The sequence below is a fragment of the Beta vulgaris genome, chromosome 5 (genome assembly GCF_026745355.1).
Source record: "Beta vulgaris subsp. vulgaris cultivar EL10 chromosome 5, EL10.2, whole genome shotgun sequence".
Classification (NCBI taxonomy): domain Eukaryota; kingdom Viridiplantae; phylum Streptophyta; class Magnoliopsida; order Caryophyllales; family Amaranthaceae; genus Beta; species Beta vulgaris.
Window position 1 is genome coordinate 36,506,772 of NC_079206.1, and position 10,431 is coordinate 36,517,202.

Consider the following 10,431-nt stretch of genomic DNA (forward strand, 5'->3'; position numbering starts at 1 on the left):
CAATAATAAAAAAAAGAAGGAACTATATGTAACTATGTAAGTGCTTTAAGCTTATTGAATTTTGCATGCGGACATGGTGTTGGCATTTTAAGTGAATCTATTCCTTGGAGCCTAGAATCAATTGCTGCCCAATCAGTTGCAGAGTAATTGCACCACTAGACTAAGAGGCTAGCTCATTGGTTTCCACTTTCCAGGGTTGATAACATAGTTAAAAATGCAAATCTTTTGATGTCTTCACTCTTCAGGAGAAAGAATATAAAAGAAAGGAGATTCTGAGTGCATAAAAAGTTGATATTGATTGGAATACTGTGTCGGACAATTGAAGGCATATTATTACAGGAATCACAATCTTTCTACAGAAACAGAAGCAACTACTCAAGGACACAATTTACGCGGAAAAAACTCAAAATAATCAAATAAAACTATAACAATCAACCAAAAAAAAAAATTCAAAAGGTTTACCTGTCAGCACCAAGAATGAGCTTAGCAGATAACTTATAGAAGTCCAACAATCCGAGAATCGAAAGATACTCCTTCACACGAGACCTTCAAATAATTCGAACCACAAAGTTATCAATTCTCACAACTAAACACACAACAATTAAATGTGGTATCGAAATTCAAATAATCACCTAATGACAACAACATTTACGGATTATTAACCAATTTTTGCTCAGCTTTTCTAACAACATTCAACACAAGAGGTTTTCCTTCCTACCATCCATAATAATCACAATTCAAATAAATTTCCAAAAATCATACAAAAATACAATTAAAATAAATTAATTTATTAATGAAATTGTAAAAGCAACGCACCTCAGTTCGATAAGCACCAACTCCTAAATTCAACTTTACATGACTAGGATCCTTGTTATAAGCAACAGTGACCTAATATTTCATAACAATTCATCATAATTAATCATCTCATATAAAAATAAATTTGATCAATCATATTAACAAACAAATCAAACGAAAAAAAAAATTCAGAAGACCAGCAAGCAAATCGATGATAGAATAACAGATAAGAGTATAGAAATTAAATTACTCCTAGAATGGGGTCTTCGGGAGCTTGAACGACATTAGCGAAAATGGAATCCAAGAGTTTTACAGCGATCAAATATGAGAGAGATTAAGAGATTTTAGAAGTTTAAGGGCTTAAGTAGCAATCTTGAGAGAACCAGAGGTAGCAACCGCCAACCGTGAGGGGAACCTCGGTGGAAACTAAAAGTGAAAATACATGTTGATATTAGAAGAAAAAGGGTTTTACACAAAACTTGAAAAAGGCGGGTAGTAAGTGCTCCTAATTTCTAGCCATGACAGTTTTTTTTTCAATTTAATTATTTTGACAGATTTATTATTATTAATAATAAAACAAAGATAACATTTTGTATTATTCTAATAAAAAAATTAAAGCATTACATAATAATTCCATAGCAAAGAGAACACACATCAAGATAAGTGTTAAGTGATATATTATCAATACAACCTCAGATAACAGTTACACAATTAAAACGTTAAATTTAGACTTTACATAACGTTTACTTAAATAAGAGTTAATTTAGAGGTGTTATGTTTGCCCTTTTTTTGTAGTAGTGTAGAACAGTTAAACTCTTGATGCGTATGAGAAGTGTTAATTATGTAGTATTCTAAATCTGTTAGAATTCTATGTAATTTAGGACTTTTAAATTTTAGTTTATTAAGAGTTTGTTTGTTTCCTAATTCTAGTAGGAATAGGACTCTGAAATCCTAATCCTAGTAGGATTAGAACTCTTAGTTTTGTTAAGGATATATTAGTTTATGAATTCTAGTTAAGTTAGAAATCCAAATCCTAATTGGATTAGGATTCCTAATTGGATTAGAATTATAGTTAAGTTAGAATTATAGTTAAGTTAGAATTCTAGTAGTAGACAGATTTTATAATAGGATAAACATGTGGTTTGTACATCTTATCTTTAGGCGTGTGGTTTTACTAATTAAATTAGGATAAGTTTATGTTTTCCTAGTAGAATTAGTATAGATCTTTTATCTAGTCCTAGTTGGATTAGTATAGGTTGTACCCTATATAAGGAGCGTTTATTTCATTAATAATAACAGATATAGTTTAATTTTAAGTTATATACATCTTCTTGCTTGTTTGCTTACTAGCTTAACAATTGAAACCATTAATTATTCTTCAGGAGTGTTGAATACTTAGTGTTAAACATCCTAAATTCAGGAGTGTTTTTAAGAGTGTTTAGAGTCTTTATTCAAGTTTCAAGAGTGATCTTGAATAAATTCATATCCTTGTTCGACTTTTGTACTTGTTATTGGAAGTTCTTGAAGTTCTTGCTTCAAGATTTACATTCATACTTGATTATTCAACTCTCAAGAGAAATGCCAACATTGAAAAAAAAACAATAAGAATTCGAAAAATAGTAACAAGTAATGAGGATATTTCTTAACGAATGATCACTTCTAAAACACTCACAAAGAATCTTAACACACACTCAAACCACTTTTAGAATTAAGTTGTTTAAACACTAATAAGATTAATACTCTTGAAAATCTGATTAATGATCGAAATTAAGATTCATGAAACAATCATAAACTTAACATACTTTTATGTCAATTCACTCTAATTGTCTATCTCTTAATGAGCCTAGACTTGTATTATTTATAATAGAAGAAGCAAGAAAACCTTGCTCTCCAAGACAGCCATAAGCTACGATTTACCACTAGTAAATTAGGAAAGTATTCTCCCTTAATTGTAGCCTATAATCTAGCTAAATTTAAGGAAACAATAACTTATGGAAAGCTATGCAATACTTACTTAATTACAACTGAATCACATGACACTCAAGGATACACCTTGCACGCCACTCTTCCCACAAGTTAAAGGTAATTTTCTTAAAATACAACCATGACAACCAACATGTTGTTGTAAATGCCACAAAAATAGGAACAGCTTTCGATTCTCTTGCAATCATCTCCTTGCTTGATGTATATGCCTTTGAACGTGTAACACATTTACTTTGATACATCCTACGGTTTTAAACTACATCACTAACTTTTTATTATAAGACTCTTTAATAACTCAAGCAAATAAAACAAACAAACAGCAAAATCATTCCAAATAATAACATAACTCTTAAACACATTAGGACTCTTATAATTACTTAGAATCAATGACTCTTAGTAGTACTACTTTAGGGAATGAAAAATACAACTCAAAACAACTAAGGACATAATTCAAAACACACGAATTAAAAGACTCATAATTAACATGGACTCTACTGATTCGACATTAAAGGACTAACGAACAAGCTAACTAAACAGATTAGAAATGGACTCTTAAATGGATGAAATAAATAAAGTACTTCACGCATTATATCAACCATTTCATTAAGAAGCTTCAAACCAATGGCAAACATGGTTGTACCTACAACATAACTAATATTTTAACTAATGATGACACTTAATTAAAATGTTAATCTTCTTCAATCCAATCAACGAAATTATCCATATCAATTGAACGATCACCAAATCCAACACTAAAACACTACTTACAGCTTTGAATTGAAAAATTGCCAATATCAATAATTAAATAGATTAACAAATATAATGAACTTGAGTTGCCTTGTTGCATCTATATCATTCTTGATATGAATGCTTAACTAGGATAGTTAAACAATCAAGAGAAACGCCAACTTTGAATAAGAACAATAAGAATCCGAAAAATAGTAAGAAGGATATTTCTTAATGAATGATCACTCCTGAAACACTCACAAAGAATCTTAAACACACTCAAACCACTCTTGGAATTAAGTTGTTTAAACACTAATAAGACCAACACTCCTGAAAATCTGATTAGTGGTTAAAATTAAGATTCATGAAACAATCATAAACTTAACACAATTTTTTGTAAATTCACTCTAATTGTCTATCTCTTAATGAGGCTAGACTTGTATTATTTATAGTAGAAGAAGCAAGGAAACCTTGCTCTCCAAGATAGCCATAAACCACGATTTACCACTAGTAAATTATGAAAGTATTCTCCCTTAGTTCTTGATGTGATATAAAGAACACTTAAAGATTAGAACTTTGTGGCAAAATGCTATAAAGATTCGAACTTGGTACCAATATGTTATAAAGATTGGACCTTTATAAAGATAGACTCTATATGTTCCCTCAAGAACTAGAGGATCTCTACCTATCCTCGATTAGGAGATGCACAAAAACCACGATTTATGTGTTCTTCGTATGACAACCAAAATTAATGCATAAACACTTGATGTTCTTTAAGAAAAAACAACCAAATGAATTTTATTAATGTTGCTCGTGCAATATAAATACACGCCTAACATCACAAATCCTAGCACACTCTAAAGTCCTAACATACACTAACAACTAATAAGATAAATAACAACTAAGAAGACAAATAACAAGACTCCTAGCTAAACGTACCTTAAGCATATTACACGCCAAAGATAAGAATCCACACCTAGGATAAGTATTAACAAATCCTAACTAACTTAGACTCCTAGAAAGACTCTATGATAAAGGAAATTAGACTCCTAAACATAATAGGATTCATTTATCATTCAAATACCTAAAATAAAGAATTACAAAGAAAGTAAAATACATAGTCTCCTAACAGAACTAGCACACTACATAAAGAATCCTGATAGAACTAGGATTGTGAATTTAGATGCTCCTCGCAAGCATCATCCTCTCCCCCTTAGAATTCAACTTACCTCAAGTGTCCAAGCATGGAACCAAGTCGCTTATGCATTGCATGTTGCGCAAATACCATGCCCTAACAACACCTTGTACGTATCATAGCCTATCTTCTTCACTATCTTGAATGGCCCTTCATCCATAGGCTCACCATGCTTATGGTTATTGTGTAACTTTTGCGCATCCAAGGACAACCACGCATAGTCTCCCTCATCTAATGTCGAGCCTCGGCGCAAATGCAACAACTTTGCACACCTCTCCTTCTTATTGCTAGCCACGTCCCAGACCTCGTCCCTACACGAACTCAAACACACATGAGGCGTAGCTACAACAGCTGTACTCGAACTTTCACTCGATGCACCAACCCTAGGGTCACTTGTAGGCACCCACACACACGTAGGAGGCAAAGGTTTCAAGGCAAACCTTTCCCCATCCTTCAAAACCGAATATATGTTGTCCCCCCCCCCCCATGATGAATGACACTTCTATCTGACTGTCATGGATAGCCCAACAACAATCAACAAGTAATCATATGCACCATGTCACACCATAGTTGATCCACGTAGCCACCAATGCGAAAAGAAATGAGAGCTTGTTTCTTCACCCACACACCACTCTTCTCATCTAACCAACTCAATTTATAAGTCCTAGGATGGTCTTGTGTAGCTAATTGCACCTCTTCCACCATTGACAATGCATACACATTAGCACATGAACCACTATCAACAATAACTGAAAAACAACTTACCATTAACAAGGCATCGAGTTTGAAACAAATTCTCCCTTTGTTCATGCTCGTGGATTTGGTGTGGTGCAGCCATCAAAGCTTTACGTAAAATCAAACTCTTGGGAGCATTTTCAGCTTCAAAGAATGGAGTCCCTTGCCAAAATCCTTCGTCTACTACATCCTTCAACATGTCCTCCTCCTTATCAAACCCAACAGCAGCTAGGGCTGAGCAAAACTGACCCAACCCGTTTACTGAACTCGAACCCGACCTGAAATAAGCGGGTTTGGGTGAAGATTTTCAACCCATTTAGTTAAACAGGTTGACCTTAATAAACCATTTAATTAAATGGGTTAGGTTCAAGTCAAATTTTTAAACCTGAAAATAACCCACCTAAACCCGTTTAATAAAATAAAGGTGATATTTTAGATTCAGCTCTATTTACTTGTTCAGTTTTTATTTGAATTGGGCCAAGCCCAAACGTCCAACCAACCTAAGTAACCTAAAAGAAGATGATATTTAATTTCCCATTTGCCCTAACCTAACTCATCATTCATCCGCCGCTTCACAGACCATAGTAGGTTAGTTCTTTCTTCTTTCTTATTTCTGCATTTATCATTTCTCCATTCTTCATTTCTTCATTAATTTGTTCACTTCTCCATTAAGTAGTAACCTTCTTTGTGTTTATTTTGCTTTTCATCTTCTTCTTTGTTTTTCATAGTTTTATTATCATTCTTCTTCTTTGTCCTTGTTATTATGTTGTTTTAATGGTTTTTTTTTCCTCTTTTTCTCCAATTTCAGTTAAAGCTTCCAAGGTTATCAGGCATTTCTTCTTCTTTATCTTTATTTTGCTGTTTTTGATATTTTTAATGTCGAATTATATATTTTTCGAATTTATTTGGTTGTTTCTTTACTTTCTTATATTCTTTTTGTCGAATCTTTTGAGTAATTTTATACTTATGTAAGTTAAATAATTTTAAAACTTAATATTTTTTTTTATACTGTTAAAACTTAATATTACTGAAGATTTCGACTATTTATTTCGGTTTTTGTTTTTTGTTTTTACTTTTAGTTATGGAGAATGAAACGTCTCCTGATACAATTGATGTTGATTCTAGAGAAGAGGAAGTTCAGGAATAGGTTCAAAGCAGTAAGAAATCTGGGAAGAAGGAGACAAAGAGAAATGTCGTCCATAAACCTGTTTTGGTTGGTAAGAACTATAAACGCCAATGTAGGTTAACTTCTGGCGTGTGGTTGCATTATGACTTTCTTGATGAAGCTGATGAAAATGGTAACTTAAGATGAAAATGTAAAAAATGTGGTCAATCTTTAATGCTGATAGTAAGATGGGGACTGGTAATTTAAAGTGTCATTTGAAAACTTGTAAGATGATGAGGTTTAGGGATGTTGGTCAAATGATTCTTGAGAAAACATCTTCTGGTTTAGAGAATGTATTGCCTAAGTTTAATGCTGATGTTTTTCATGAGTTGTTAGCTCTTGCAATTGTTAGGCATGACCTACCTTTCCAATTTGTTGAATAAAGCGATTAGGAGGTGTTTCAATTACTTGCATCCTGCTGCTAAATGTGTTTCACGATTCACAATTAAGACTGACGTTATTAAAATGTTTAAAAGGGAGAAAGATAAATTAAAGGATGAATTGAGGTTGGTTTCTGGTAAGATTGCACTAACATCAGATTGTTGGACTTCTATAACAACTGATGGTTATATCTCCTTAACTGCCCACTTTGTAGACAATCAATGATGTCTTCAAAAGAGAATTTTGAACTTTTCTTTCATGCCGCCTCCTCATACCGGGGTTCACTTGTGTGATCAACTTTAGTATGTTGAAGGATTGGGGGATCCAAAAGAAAATTTTCTCTATTACCTTAGATAATGCTTCTTCTAATGATGTTTTTGCTGAAAATCTAAAGGGTGAACTTGACTTGTTTTATGGAGGGGAATTTTTCCACGTTAGATGTTGTGCTCACATCTTGAATCTAGTGGTACATGATGGCTTGAAAGAGATTCATGAGGTTGTTCTTAAGGTGAGGGAGAGTGTTAAGTATTGTAAAGGATCTCAAGTACGAAAACAACGATTTTTGAGTTGTGTTGCACATGTGGAATTAGAGAGTTCTAAAGGATTGAAGCAAGATGTGCCCACTAGATGGAATTCCACATATTTGATGTTGGAGAGTGCTTTATACTATAAAAAAAGCTTTTAATCACTTTAAAAAAGTTGATGCTAATTATATTCATTGTCCATTTATGGAAGAGTGGGTGAGGGTTGAAAAAAATTTCAAGTTCTTGAAAGTGTTTTATGAAGTCACAGTTGCTTTTTCTGGTTCAAAATACCCAACTGCCAATTTGTGCTTCCCTAATGTTCTGAAAGTGAGATTGTTGGTGAAAGATGAAATGTCTAGTTTTGATAATTTCATGCAAAGAATGGCAACAAGGATGTTTGAGAAGTTTGGGAAATATTGGTCGGAGTTCAGCACTATCATGGCAGTTGCTGTGGTATTAGATCCTCGTTTCAAGATGCAATTTATAAAATAGAGCTTTAATAAAGTGTATAGGTTTGGTGCTGATTATGAGAGTGAGTTATTCAAGGTTAAGGACAGGTTGCAGCACTTGTATGATGGTTATGCCATGTCATGTAACGAACAATGTTGCTGGATGTCGATTTGCAGGAGCTACTTGTGACTGTAAGTTTGATTCTTACTTCTTTTGTTTTATTTTTTTTTTATTTATCTTATTCTTGTACTTGATTTTTTTTTTATCTGTGTACTTGATTCTTCTGTTTTCTTTTTTTCTATTTATCTTATTCTTCTGTTTTCTGTTTTTTTATTTGTCTTCTTTTTCTGTTTTCTGTTTTTCATTTATCTTCTTCTTCTGTTTTCTATTTCTTATTCTTCTTCTTCTTTTGTTTTCTATTTTTTTATTTATCTTCTTCTTTTGTTTTCTGTTTTTATATATCTTCTTCTTCTGTTTTCTGTTTTTTTTATTTATCTTCTTTTGTTTTCTGTTTTTTGTTTATCTTCTTCTTCTGTGTTCTGTTTTTTTATTTTCTTCTTCTGTTTTCTTTTTTTTTTTATCTTCTTCTGTTTTCTATTTTTTTTATTTGTCTCTGTTTTCTTTTTTTTATATTTATCTTCTTCTGTGTTCAGTTTTTTTATTACTCTTGAAGGATTTTGATGAATTCTCCAATGAGCAACATAGTGAATCAGTCAAGTCTGATTTGATTTCCTACCTTGAGGAGCCTTTGATGCCTCGTTCAAGTAACATTGATATTGTGAGTTATTGGAGGACTCATGAAGTTTGATATCCCATAGTTGCAAAGATGGCCATGGACTTCCTAGCAATTCCCATGTCAACAGGGGCCTCGGAGTCCGCATTCAGCACTGGTGGGCGTGTTTTGGATTGCTATAGAAGTTCTTTGAAGCCGAAAATTATGGAGGCGATAATATGTCTTAGAGATTGGGCTTTCGGAGATGGTAAGAGTTTATTTAGTTTCTGTGTACTATCATCTCTCATATAATAAATGAATAGTATATATTAATTCTTTTATTGACTTGCTTTGTAGCAAAACTGGAACCTCAAATGGAGGACTTATGTGACCACATAATGAGCTTAAAAGTAGAAGAAGCAGATGATACTCCCTGCCCATCTCCAAGTCCATCTCCAAGTCCCATTGTTGGAAGTCCACAACTCTCTTCATCCATACTCTAAGAGGGTGTTTGCCGCTGTTTGTAATAGATTGCTAATTAATGGCCTTTGGGTCTAAACTTTAAACTTTGGTTCTGTAATAGCTTAGATTTTGTGGGTGCTAATTAACACTTTTGTGGGTGTTCCCCAAAACCCAAACTTATTAGTTATTAATGTTTAACTTTGGCATTTTGAATATCTAAAATTCTGGTTATTAATTTATGGTAAATGATCAATTAATGTATGAATTTTTTTTGTTAGTCTTGGACGAACACTTAAGCAACTACAAGAGGGGGGGTGAATTGTAGTTGGAGAGATTTTCAAACTTTTTGCAAAAATAAAAGAATGATTGAATAAGAAAGAAATAATTGCATGAAATAAGAAAGAACTAGGAACACGAGATTTTTACAAGGAAAACTTCCTAGGCCCAATAGGAAGAAAAACCTTGACCACGAGGGATTTTGACTCAATTCTCTTTAATAACTTTTACGCCAAAAGACTCTCTTTTGTACAACTCAAACTCGGACCAACTCTGTTCCTCTAGGAACTGGTTCCCTGTCAGCCTGTTCCCCCTAAACAGTTGACTTCTCCCTTGACTTCACTCGAAGTCTTTTCTCTTTCTCTCTTCTCTTTCTCTTTCTCTTTTTCTCTCAAAAATGATTACAGACTTAGATTCACTCAACCCAATCTATAATACATCAATTTCTAAGAAGAAGAAAACCGAATATACTTTCACTAAGAATATTACATAAAATTCTGAAAGTATATCTAATAAGATCATTACAAAACTCTATTTGTAGGGACCTTTCTTATCGCGTTCTTCTCCACGATCTTCTCCAAGATCTTCTCCAGATCGCACGTAGCTTCAGCCACTTCTCCACAATATGTTCATTGTGTTATTTCCGTTGGCAGTTGGGCTTCCTTAAACTCAGCCACTTCTCCATGTTCACACGCCTTATAAATAGATTAGTTGTTGTGGTTCCTAACATGTAGGAACTACCTCAACGATCTATTTTAAGCGCTTGCTTAAGTTAGTGTTTGGCGGCTCCTAGATTGTAGGAAAACCAAAAATGCTGCACACACTAACTAAACAAAATATTATGGAAACTTAATATATTAAATTTGTTACCTCCATAATATTAACTGAATATCACAAATAAGGTATAAACAACTTAATCTTGATTAAACTCCTAATCAATTCTTCATAAGTTATTTAACATGTTATTCGTGAAATCTAAAGATAAATAAACTAATTAAAACTAAAAGAATAAATCTAACAAAATAAA